The sequence below is a fragment of the Bubalus kerabau genome, chromosome 11 (genome assembly GCF_029407905.1).
Source record: "Bubalus kerabau isolate K-KA32 ecotype Philippines breed swamp buffalo chromosome 11, PCC_UOA_SB_1v2, whole genome shotgun sequence".
In the NCBI taxonomy this organism is placed as follows: domain Eukaryota; kingdom Metazoa; phylum Chordata; class Mammalia; order Artiodactyla; family Bovidae; genus Bubalus; species Bubalus kerabau.
The window spans coordinates 72,390,125-72,402,919 of record NC_073634.1 but is presented as its reverse complement, the minus strand read 5'-3'; the positions used below and the strand labels follow the sequence as shown (position 1 = coordinate 72,402,919).

Here is a 12,795-nt window from a genome sequence, read left to right as displayed (position 1 = left end):
AGAAGGGCCTCTTGCCCTGACGAGAAGGCCTAGCACCACCTCTCCAGGCTTTGGGAATTGTCCTAGCTCTAGCTCCCAATGCACAAGCTCCTAACTAGCTTTTCTGGAATCACTCTGTGACCTTCTTGCTTTGGGGTAAGCAGCAAAGACGTCTGAAAATTCCCATGACCAATCCCCCATCTCTTACTCACCTCCTGATGCAGGAGCCCTGTCTGGTTGCCCCCTGGTTTGAACCATCTGATGAGTTCTCCAGCTTCTTAGTGCCTTGGGCTTATCTTTTGGAGATAGTTCCTCTGGAGTGTGGAGAGCTGCCCTTGAGCCCCAGAGCCCAGCAGAGTTCCTCCCTTGCTCTTCCCAACCTCTGAGTTTTAACACACACACATTCTTATAACCATCACCACCGACAAGAATGATGCCAACAGCAAAAAAATTCCCTCCTGCCATCCCTTTGCATTCTGACTTTTCCTCCATCCCAAACTCCTAGCCACCTCCAATATATTCTCTGCTCCTATATTTTTCCCTTTTCCAGAATGTCATGTCATGGAATTATATAGTGTGATAGTATGTAATGAAGGGTAGCAGAATGTGCCACCCCAAAGTAAACAAATCATTTTGAACTAATTATGTTAAGAAACAGCAGATATAGGAGCTCTGAAGACATTTACATTGATAAAAGAAGTCTGCATTTGTAAAGGTATCATCCGCTCAGTACCAGCAAGATCAGAAACAGTCCTCAGTGGAGAAGGCAAGACTTAAATCATTATAATAAACCTTACCATTTTTAACCATGCTTTTCCTGGTAACCTCCCACCGCCAGTCTTCAGGCACCCTCCCCTCAGACTTCTTTCTTTTGTCTTTGATCTTTGATCATGGTCTTTAAGAGTTTCCCTGGTGAATCAGACAGTAAAGAATCTGCCTACAATGCAGGAGACCTGGGTTCAATCCTTGGGTTGGGAAGATCCCCTGGAAGAGGGCATGGCAACCCACTCCAGTATTCTTGCCTGGAGAATCCCCATGGACAGAGGAACCTGGTGGGCTACAGTCCACGGGGTGACAAAGAATCAGACACAACTGGGTGACTAAGCACAGCACACCACATGGTATTTAAGGTGGTAACTTGGGCTAACTCACAGAATTACTCAGTTTTCCTGGGTGTTTCTCATGCACACAGAAGGTATACATGCTAATAAACTTCTGTTTGTTTTTATCTTGTTAATCTGTCTTTTATTATAGGAGATGGGGGGAAGTTATTTTTCTTCCACTGTGGTAACCTTTTGAGACTGGCTCTTTTTCACCCAGCAACATGCATTTGAGATTTAGCCAGCCATTGCATGTATTGATGGCTTGTTCTTCTTTAGTGCCTAGTGGTATCATATCTCATTGCATGGATGTACCACAGTCTGTTTATCCATTCACCCAGTGAGGGATATTTGGGTTGTTTTCAGATTTGGGCAATTGTGAATAATTCATGAATGGGTTTTTATGTAAACATACATTTTCATTTCTCTAGTATAAATACTTAGAAGTGAAGTTGCTAGGTCACACAGTAAATAAATGTTTAGCTCCATAAGAAATAGTTAAATTATTTTCCAAAGTGGTTATGCCATTTCACATTCCTATCAGTAATGTCTGAGAGTTCTAGTGCTTCATATCCATAATAGCATTTGGTGATGTCAATATTTTTAGCCATTCTAATAGGTATGTGATGGTATTTGATTCTGGTTTTAATTTGCATTTCCTTAATGACAAATGATATTGTGCATCGTTTCATGTACTTACTTGCCATCTGTATATCTTATTCTTCAGTGAGGTGACTGTTCACGTCTTTGACCCAGTCAATACATTTGGTTGTTTCTTATTAAATTTTGAGTTCTTTATATATTCTGGGTATAAGTCTGTTGTCTGATATGTGATCTGTAATATTTTCTCCTAATAATGTGGGGTTTTTTCATCACAAGTGTTTAATTTGATCAAGTCTAATTTATTGATTTTTTTCTTTTATGGACCATACATGTGTTATTGTTGTATTTAAGAATTCTGACTTATCCAAGATCACAAAGATTTTCTCCTATGTTTTCTTCTAGTTTTTTAATTTTACATTTTGCATTTAGGTCTATGATCGACTTTTAGTTCATTTTTGTGTAAGGTGGGAGGTATAGGTCAAGGGTCATTGTTTTTTATAGGCCGCCTAATGTTTTAGCACCATTTGTTGAAAAGTCTTTCCTTTCTCCACTGAATTGCCTTTGCATCTTTTTAAAAAATCAACTGATTTTTAAAATGAACCCCCACATACTTGTGTGGATTCATTTCTAGTTTCTCTATTCTGCCCATCCTTTCATCACCACCACACTGTCTTGATTGCTGTAGCTTTACAGTATATCTTAATGTCAGGTACCATGAGTCTCTAATTTCTTTCTTTTTCAAAATTGCTTTGGCTTTTCCTTCCCATGGACATTTTAGAATTTCCTTGCCTTTATCTTTAAAGAGTTGATTTTGATTGAGGATGTGTTATATTTATAAATCAGTTTGTGTAGAACTGACATCTTACCTACGGGGAGTATTGTAATCCATAAACATGCTCAGCCAAGAGTCTGGAGGACACTGAGGCCCAGCCTAGATGTAAAGAGCCTCCTATGCTATGCTATGCTATGCTAAGTCACTTCAGTCATGTCCGACTCTGTGTGACCCCATAGACAGCAGCCACCAGGCTCCCCCGTCCCTGGGATTCTCTAGGCAAGAACACCGGAGTGGGTTGCCATTTCCTTCTCCAAAACAGCCTCCTATGCCTGGGCCCAATTTGGCCATAACAGCTGAGTGATTGTGGAAAGTCACTTACCCTCTCTGGCTCTCAGTTTCCTCAGCTGTAAGATGGCAAAGTTGGATTGGATAAACAGAAACTTTTCTTTTCAGCTCAGATGTATTATGATTCTCTCAGTGAAACCTTGAACTAACCTGCCAGAACATAAGAGATAATATCAAGTCTCCCCTCAGGGACTTTCTAATGAGATGGTTCAGAAGCTATTGTACCGGAAAGGCCAGCTCTAAAGCAAAGAGTTCAAAGTGGGAACCCTGCTGATTCAAGAGCCCAGAGGCTTCAGCCAGCCGAGTGCCCTTTCTCATTCCTGGGTCACTACAGGACAGATAAGAAGTCTCCCAATGACAGCCTGAGACCCTAGCTCGGCTGTGACAGAGCAGCAGACCTGGGCCTCTGTTACCCCCAGTCTAGGGAGGCAATGTGAAGAATAGGACTTTCCAGCAATGAGAGCAGGCAAGAAGAGGTCCCCGCCCCCATTCCACCCACTCCTCATGTCCAGGCGAGGGGGAGAAAAACCAGGTGGCTCTGCAGCATTATTTAGAGTGTTCAAACATTGGAGGCGACCCAAATGCCTGGCAATCAGGGAATGCTTAAACAAAGTGGGACATCGGGACCCTGCAATCCAGTGTAGCCATTAACAATGACAAGTATGCAGATTATGCGCTGAAGTGTGCAATAGATAACATAATGTCAAATCAAAAATTTTGAGAATCAGATAGCACTTGGATACCATTACAGTAATGCTAACATGTTTAAAAATTACATGGACAAGGCTTGGGAAGAAATTAGTAGTAATACAAACAGTCTGTGGTTGATAATATGCAAATAATTGAGCAGCTGCTCCGCTGAAGTACTGTGTTAAGTGCTTTGCAAGATGCAGAAGGGATTGGGGCTTGAGCCTGGTCTCAGGAGAACCTTGCAGCGTAGCTGGGGATCCGTCACCAAACCTAAGACTGTGAAGCAAATTCTGACTGGAGGCTGCTCCATGGTTATTCCAACTCAGGAGGCCAAGTTGAAGTATGGTGAGTCTGGTATGGGAAGGCTGGTACAGAACAGCCCTCCCACACATCCTGTGGACATGGGAGGAACGTGATGAAACAAAGCTGTGGGTCAGCTAGACCCTCACTGCAGCTCAAGCCCCAGCCTTGGTTCAGTGGCCATGTGATAGGGGCTGAGGCCCCTTTACCTGTGCCTTCTGGAATTTCCCAGAATCCTTCTGGGGTAGATGGACCTCCAGCTCTCTGCCCTCTGGAGCTCCTGGCCTACCGTCTTCGGCAGCTGCCTCTTGGATGGGTCTGCTGTCCAGAGTGCACTGGTAGGCCAGTGTGGGCAAGCTGCAGTGGGCAGAGTTGGCTGGCACAAGGCCCTGGATTCTGGTCCAGGCTCCACTTGCCTACTGGTGGTCTTAGACATTTGCTAAATGCCTTGGGCCTTAGTTTGCGTGTTCAGTATGGGAAGCATGAGAAGCAGGGCTTCCTTGGTGGCTCAGATGGTAAAGAATCTGTCTGCAGTGCAGGAGACCCAGGTTCAATCCCTAGGTTGAGAAGATCCCCTGGAGAAGGGAATGGCTACCCACTCCAGTATTCTTGCCTGGAGAAACCCATGGACAGAGGAACCTGGCAGGCTACAGTCCATGGGGTCACAAAGAGTTAGACACAACTGAGCTACTAATGCTATGAGAAGTAATTACATAGTGAGTTACAAAGCACTTCTACATTCACTAAAATAACAGCTTTTGTTATTTATCTGTTTACTTATGAGGGCTAGAAGCTCAGGGAACCTCAGTGACTAACCTTGGACCGTGGCACTCAGCTTTCCTAAGGGCACACAGTGGTTGATGGCTAAGAGTCCAGTGTTCACCCTCAGGGAAGTGCTGGCCCCTGCCTGGCCTCTGGGGCCAAGGAAGGGAGTGGTCTGGAACACTGGCTGGGTGATCAACACTGGGGCAGAGGAAATCTTGTTGAACTCAGGCTGGCCTCTTATGATTCTAGAGGGTTCAGTGGTTGTCGATGGGGAAACGAGGAGCCAGGCTCACTGTGTCATAATTGCATCACCCCCTTGTTGATAGTTAATTAGTTAATTACAGTGGGAGAGGCTGAACCAGAGCAGAAATGCCAACTCTGGGCTGGAAATAGCACTTAAACCATGAGTAATTCTCATTAACTCTGATAACAGGCCTACTCTGCTGGGAGCCACGGGGGAGGGAGCTGGGCTCCCAGGAGGCCTTTGATTCCCAAGGCCTCAGAGTCCTGGCCAGTTTCTAGAGTGAGGAAGCAGGAGAACAGGCCTGCATGTCCCTCAACCCACAAAAGCCAGGGACTGGGGAAGTGCCCAACTAGGTCTGGTGACTTCAGACTCTTATCCCTCCCCAACCTGGGCTAAAGGAAGGTCTCGCCTGCTTCTGCTTCTCTTCAGGAGGAAGGGCTGCCCTGTGCTCTTGGCTTTACCTGGCTCTAGGGGGACTTCCTAACCAACCCTTCAGAGGCAAAATATGCCACCTTCAAGCTTTTTTGGGCTTCCCTGGTGGCTCAGATGCTAAACAGTCTGCCTGCAATGCAGGAGACCCAGGTTTGATCCCTGGGTCGGGAAGATCCCCTGGAGAAGGGAATGGCAACCCATTCCAGTATTGTGGCCTGGAGAATCCCAAGGACAGAGGAGCCTGGTGGGCTACAGTCTATGAGGTTGCAAAAAGTCAAAGACAACTGCAGGACTAACAGTTTCACTTACACAAGCTTCTTTGGCTGACTAGCATCATTGTTGGCAGTCATGAAGAATCCATAAGACTGAATAAGAACTCAATTACTTCTTTGGGTATTTGAGAAATAGTTATCTGAAACATAGAAACTATACCATTCTCTTGTTTGGGACATGTCCATCTGTGCTGGACATGGAACAACAGACTGATTCCAAATAAGAAAAGGAGTACGTCAAGGCTGTATATTGTCACCATGCTTATTTAACTTATATGCAGAGTACATCATGAGAAATGCTTGGCTGGAAGAAACACAAGCTGGAATCAAGATTGCTGGGAGAAATATCAATAACCTCAGATATGCAGATGACACCACCCTTATGGCAGAAACTGAAGAAGAACTAAAGAGCCTCTTGATGAAAGTGAAAGAGGAGAGTGAAAAAGTTGGCTTGAAGTGCAACATTCAGAAAACAAAGATCATGGCATCTGGTCGCATCACTTCATGGCAAATACATGGAGAAACAGTGGCAGACTTTATTTTTTGGGCTCCAAAATCACTGTAGATGGTGACTGCAGTCATAAAATTAAAAGACACTTAGTCCTTGGAAGAAAAGTTATGACAAACCTAGACAGCATATTAAAAAGCAGAGACATTACTTTGCCAACAAAGGTCCATCTAGTCAAGGCTATGGTTTTTCCAGTGGTCATGTATGGATGTGAGAGTTGGACTATAAAGAAAGCTAAGCACCAAAGAGTTGATGCTTTTGAACTGTGGTGTTGGAAAAGACTCTTGAGAGTCCCTTGGACTGCAAGGAGATCCAACCAATCCATCCTAAAGGAAATCAGTCCTGAATGTTCATTGGAAGGACTAATGTTGAAGCTGAAACTCCAATACTTTGGCCACCTAATGCGAAGAGCTGACTCCTTTGAAAAGACCCTGATGCTGGGAAAGATTGAAGGCAGGAGGAGAAGGGGATGACAGAGGATGAGATTGTTGGATGGCATCACCAACTCAATGGACATGAGTTTGAGTAAACTCCAGGAGTTGGTGATGGACAGGGAGGCCTGGCGTGCTGCAGTCCATGGGGTTGCAAAGAGTTGGACATGACTGAGCGACTGAACTGATCTGTGCTCACACACCCCAGCATTACAGAAAGGAGGCCAGGTCCCTTTCTCCCCACACCTCCCAGCTACTGCCTGGCTCCCTACCTCCCCATTGCCGTAAGGAAGGGTGACCATATAATTAATCATCCAACCCAGGCAGCTTTCAAGAGTGATAAGGAAATGGTGCCATTCATCATTCCCCTGAGGCAACAGGCATAAACCATGACTGTCCCTGGCAGACGGGTCACCTTTCCTAGGAAGGACGTCCAAACTGGTTTCCGAAGCACATGGAATCCTTCATCATCGGCCCCTGGCTGGCAGTGCAGCCTCTTCTCTAGACCCCCTGCCCTTACCCTCCTCCCTCTTGGCCCCAGGTTTTTTTTTAGTTCCTGCCTACTCTCTCCCCTCTGCACCTTTGCATATGCTGTTCCCTCGGCCAGGAGCCTCTCCCCTTCACAGTTTATTCCAGCCCACCCTCTAGCTACCAGCTTAAATAGCACATCTTCCCCAGGCAATTTCCCAACCACCTCTCCCAGTTCTCAGTCTGGTTGAGGTGCTCCTGATTGGTGCCTCCACGTGCCTCTGACCTCTCCTATCACTGCACTTACTCCTGCTATTGTTTGTTCAGTGTCTCAAGTCTCCACTGGACATAGCTCCCTGAACACTAGGAATGTATCTGTCTTGACCACCTTTGTCTTCCCAGACAGGGTGTCTTCCCCTGCAGAGTGGATGCTGGTTGAGTGAACGAATTACATTGTTAGAACTTGTAGCCAAGAATACAACTTCATTCTCAGCTGACAGGTAACAGAACCCCATCTAACTAACTTTAAAGTGTTAACATTCTGATTATAGGTTTCAAACATCAGTAACCAGTTTAGAAATCACCCTCATATCATATCAATGGTGGAAAATTCCACTTAAAACTCAGCCTGGTCTGGTGGAAGGTCGTGGATGGAGAGTCACCCCAATATTTTTCAGATGGATGCACTTGGTATGGCTATGCTCATCACTGTCTGAACTCTCTAGTCGTTGGGTATCTGAGGAGAGCTAGCATCACATTTGGAACGTTTTATTTTTGAAAATACTGACCTTTTGTCTCAAGAATAATAACTGCATCTTGCTGTTCTTTCTAGTTTGCATGCAGCTTACATATATAATTTACCTATGTCACAATAAACCACCAAGGATGTAAGGCAGACCCTTTAACAGATGAGTCTACGACCCAGGAAGGTTAAGTCATTTGCTCAAGATCTCACAGTCAGCAGATGGCTGAGCAGGGAAGCCCATCTGGGTGGGCTCAGTCCAGACCAGGACTCTCTCCACCATGCATCCTTGTCAACATAATGGAACCAGAGGCCATTGTTCTTACCGGCAACTAATGGTTGACTAACTGGACATTGTCTGTGGCTTTTAGATAAAACACTGTTGATCAATCACCATGCTTTATTTTCCCTATTCAACAATAACTCCTTAAGGACAAGAAACTTATTCTTGTCATAATTACATATTTCCATATCTTTCCCTAGTTTCACATGCCCCTGGAAGGTAAGCTTGAAGAGGGCAAGGCCTTGCCTCTGGGTACAGCCTTATTCTCTGCAACACGGAAAGCATATGATGAATGTTTATTGAAGGAAATTACTTGCATGTTGCAGAGAGACCTCCTGCAGAGTGGAGGCCTCAGCAGATGCTCAGGAAATGCTTAAGAATCACACAAGGGTAAACACTGGCTCATTCCCCAGGAGGGTGGTTCTGTGAGGCAGATGTCCTGGGAAGAGGGTTGGCTACTGAGTCAGATGGAGGAGCCTAGTTATTTGGGAGATGGCTGTGCCCACATCTGTATATTTCTTCTGTTGAGAGAAAAGGTATTTATCACAGCAAATGGCAGGAACACAAAGGAAGCAAAATCCAGGGCTCAGGCTCAGGTGCATTTAAGATGCTGTCTTCTGGAGCAGAATAATTCATTTCACACCAAGGTCCCAGCTCAAAGTCCTCCTTGGCTATGCAAGTCTGCTATGAAAGGGCTGGTAGATCTTTCCATATCTGAACAGTACTCCTAGAGTTTGGAATAAGAAGGCAAACCAAGACTGTAAATAGAGATAAAGGACTTGGTTTCTGAAGACATGGGTGTCTGATCAGGGCCAGGGCTGCTGTTGGCTAAATTACCTGCGCTATGTCACTTCCCATCTACAAGTCTCAGTATCCTATGGCTATACTATCCTGGCTCTGTCACGATAAGATGCTGAGCTGGTGGCATTAGCACAGCACTAGGTTCCCACCTGGGCTTCCCAGGAAGCTCAGAGATAAAGAATATGCCTGCCAAGGCAGGAGACATGGGTTTGATACCTGGATCGGGAAGATCCCCCTGGAGAAGGAAATGGCAACCCACTCCAATATTCTTGCCTGGGAAATCCCATGGACAGAGGAGCCTGGTGGGCTACAGTCCTTAGGGTCACAAACAGACAGACATGACTGAGCAACTAAACAGCAACAACAAGGTTCCTACCCATGGCTGATCTAGGGGAGGAGGGAAGAAAGAACAGCCTGAGCTACAAGCTTCCACACTGGACATGCTTTGCTTTTGGGTAAAGAATGTGCCCACAGGGCCTGTTCCCAGGGCACTACTCTCAAATTGTAAACTCTGGGCCTTGACCAAGGGTGAGTGTGGGTCTAGTGCCAGTCAGCAAGCCTCTCCCCTGTGTCCTGTGGTCGCCTGCTGGCAAGGAAGGAAGTCTTGACCCTCGTCAGGGAGGCAGCCCGCTCACCTAGGTGGATATGCTGCTGCTGCTGCTAAGTCACATCAGTCATGTCCGACTCTGTGCGACCCCATAGACGGGAGCCCACCAGGCTCCTCCATCCCTGGGATTTCCCAGGCAAGAGTACTGGAGTGGGTTGCCATTGCCTTCTCCGAGGTGGATATGAGCCTCGGTCAAGCACTCAGTATCCTGGATTTCCTTTCCTTCCATAGGTGACTCATGGTCTGACCTGTCATTTGGACCCCAGATGTGGGTGAAGCAATCTTGAAAACCATTCAAGGACAGGGGTTAGTAGATTAAAACCCAGGATAGAACCAGGGACCTGTGCAAGCCTAGCGAGGGATTGCCTGATAGAAAGGAGAGGTATGTTAGGGAAGTCGGGTAGGTTTTCCAGGAGTGAGGACTAGGCTAGGGATGAAAAGAGAAGATGGGCTTACTGGAAAGTTCAGGGCAATAACACCATGATGCCATGTTGGAAAGTTAGGCTATGTTCATAAAATACCAGAAGTTCAGTTCAGTTCAGTTCAGTTCAGTCACTCAGTCATGTCTGACTCTTTGCGACCCCATGAATCGCAGCACACCAGGCCTCCCTGTCCATCACCAACTCCTGGAGTTCACCCAGACTCACGTCCATCGAGTCAGTGATGCCATTCAGCCATCTCATCCTCTGTCATCCCCTTCTCCTCCTGCCCCCAAGCCCTCCCAGCATCAGAGTCTTTTCCAATGAGTCAACTCCTCGCATGAGGTGGCCAAAGTACTGGAATTTCAGCTTTAGCATCATTCCTTCCAAAGAAATCCCAGGGCTGATCTCCTTCAGAATGGACTGGTTGGATCTCCTTGCAGTCCAAGGGACTCTCAAGAGTCTTCTCCAACACCACACTTCAAAAGCATCAATTCTTCGGCGCTCAGCTTTCTTGACAGTCCAACTCTCACATCCATACATGACCACTGGAAAAACCATAGCCTTCACTAGATGGACCTTTGTTGGCAAAGTAATGTCTCTGCTTTTGAATATGCTATCTAGGTTGGTCATAACTTTCCTTAAGTGACCTCAAAAAACATCTAATCCTACCCTTTCTTCTACAAAAACTGGTGAATGAGGCCCCCCTAACATTAAGTGGCTTGTTCAAGGACTTGCTGAGAGTCAGAGGCAGAGCCAAGAGAAGAATTGTCTCCCCAGGCTGGACTCAGGCCCCCTCCTTTACTCCCTCAGCCCTGACAAGATGTTGTGGTCAGTCCTGAATGGAGGTGGAGGGCTGCCAAGTCTAGGAGCACAAGAAAAAGCATGTCAAAGAGTATGAGGTGGAGTCACAAACACCAACATCATGGAAGATGACAGAAGATTGTGGAAACAGATTGCGATTGGACAAGAAGGAGCAACCTACAAGAGTTTGTTACATATCAAGGACAACACGAATAACTTACATAGGCCCCTACTGTGGAGTTCACCAGGATACAGCATGAATATTTGCTTATGTGGGTATTTCTGTCACTAGCCTCTGAGCTCTTTGGGGGCAGGATGTATGTATTATTTATCTTTAAATCCTTGGCATAATTCAGTAAATGTCTGAATTATGAATGAATGAATGAATGCATGCTTGAATGACTGAATGTCAGTAGGGCTTCTGGGAAAGGACCCTTGGAGTTCTAGCCTCAGCTCTGCCACTTACCAGCTATAAACCTAAGGCAGGGGAACTGGAAGATGGGAGTAATGACAGTACTCACTTCTAGGGCCATGTGAGGATTAAATGAGATCAGGCAACTGAAGTGCTCGATAAATATTAGCTATTTTTATGATGACTATTTTCAGGAAGCAGAACCAAAGGGACAGTTAAATTTGATGAGCCTGGAGGCTGGTATAGAGTCAGTGAGGAGTTAAGGCTTAGGTTCTCCGTGTGTCTTGTCTCCTTCATCGTCCTTCTTTCCTCTCCCCTGACCACCATAATTTCTGGAATTTACCCGATGTTTATTCGAGAAGATCTTTATTGTAATCTTCCTTATATTTATTTAGGAAGATGTTTACTTGAGAATCAGGACAATCTTGCCTGTCTTCAGCCTATACTGTCATATAAATTCTTACTTTTGAGGATGACATAGACAATAAGCACCCCAGCTTTTATGGTTCTGCAAATAGTGGCATTTCAGACTCCACAGTGCCTGGCAGGAGCGGGTCATTTGGGGCCTTGGCCTTCTTAAACCAGATCACACAGTGGTAATGGGCAGCCAGCCATGTATCTGCTCCTAAGACCATCTTGAACAGGGTAACAGGACAAGTCAATGAAGGTCAGTCTCCTTTTTCTGAATCACCTGTTCCTCGAAGTTCTGGAGAACCTGAACTAATACACAGGGAAAGCATTTATCCCCTTTTGGCCAGGCAGAGGGATATGAAAGTAAATCTCAGGGCAGAAAATAAGAAAGATATGTTAGAACTAAATCTTGGAAGGCCTTACATGCCAGACTAAAAGTTTTTAGACTTTCTCTAGCATCTGGTGGGGGAGTTGTTGAGAGCAGGAATATAACCTGATCAAAACTGTTTTCTAGAGATGATTTGGCAGATGTTCAGGAGATAACTGGCATGAAAGGGGGCGGGGTAGGTAGGAGGGCAGGTGGGGAGGAGGGAATTAAGAACAGCAAGAAGAGCCACCCACTAGTGGCAGAAGGCAAGTGAGAAGAGGGAGGAAAATCAATCCAGAACCTTCCCAGAAAGCCTCCTCTGAGATCATATTGGCCAGAACTGGGTCACATGGCCATGCCTCACTGCAAAGGAGGCTGGGAAAGGAAGCATCTGGATTTTGTCTCCATCATGTCTCCATCATGGTAAGTGGGGTCTGCTGGTAGAGAAGGAAGGGTGGGGAATGACTGGGAGCTCGGCAGCCAGCAATGTCTACTGCTTGGTCACAAACAGACCAAGATGAGAGCCAGGGTCATAGAGGCAAGGAGGAAGAGGAAGAAAAGAATTCAAGTAGAATTGGCAGGACTCGGTAACTAATGCACTATAAGAGATTATGGAAAGGAAGGAGTTGCAGATCACTACAGGGTTTTGGGCCTGGGTGACTAAGTGAGTGGTGATGTGTGAGTAAAAACAGGCAAGTCAAGGAGAGAAGGGAGATCATGGGGGACAAGGGGTGATGAACTTTCTGGAGTCATCTTGAGTCTGAGGTGCCTATGGAACATTCAGATGGAGACATCCAGCTTGGAAACTTGGAGGGCTTGGAATAAAGTGCCCATGTCACAGTCCATCTATTTAAGGGCTGAAGAATTATGAAGGGGAGACTGGCTGGATGCACATGAGAGGGCTTCGTGGAAGGGACTAGAAAGAGACCTTTGAAAAAGGAAATGCCATAGGGTCACAGGAGAAAAACCAGGAGGAGGGTCATGTGGAATGCAATGTGGTTTGTACAAAGCCAGGAAAGGGACAGAGGACAGACTCT

General features: G+C 45.9%; 2 long non-coding RNA genes across 2 annotated transcripts in view; both read right to left on the bottom strand.

The window, feature by feature from the left end:
- LOC129623310 (uncharacterized) overlaps window positions 1–12,795 on the bottom strand; it is an 81,755-nt gene that overhangs the window by 50,046 nt on the left and 18,914 nt on the right. The window lies entirely within an intron of this gene.
- Window positions 1–12,795, bottom strand: part of LOC129623312 (uncharacterized) — a 34,064-nt gene that overhangs the window by 12,055 nt on the left and 9,214 nt on the right. Inside the window, exon 3 of the long non-coding RNA XR_008700482.1 lies at window positions 2,837–2,952. This is a non-coding gene — a long non-coding RNA (uncharacterized LOC129623312). The remainder of the gene's footprint in view (window positions 1–2,836; window positions 2,953–12,795) is intronic.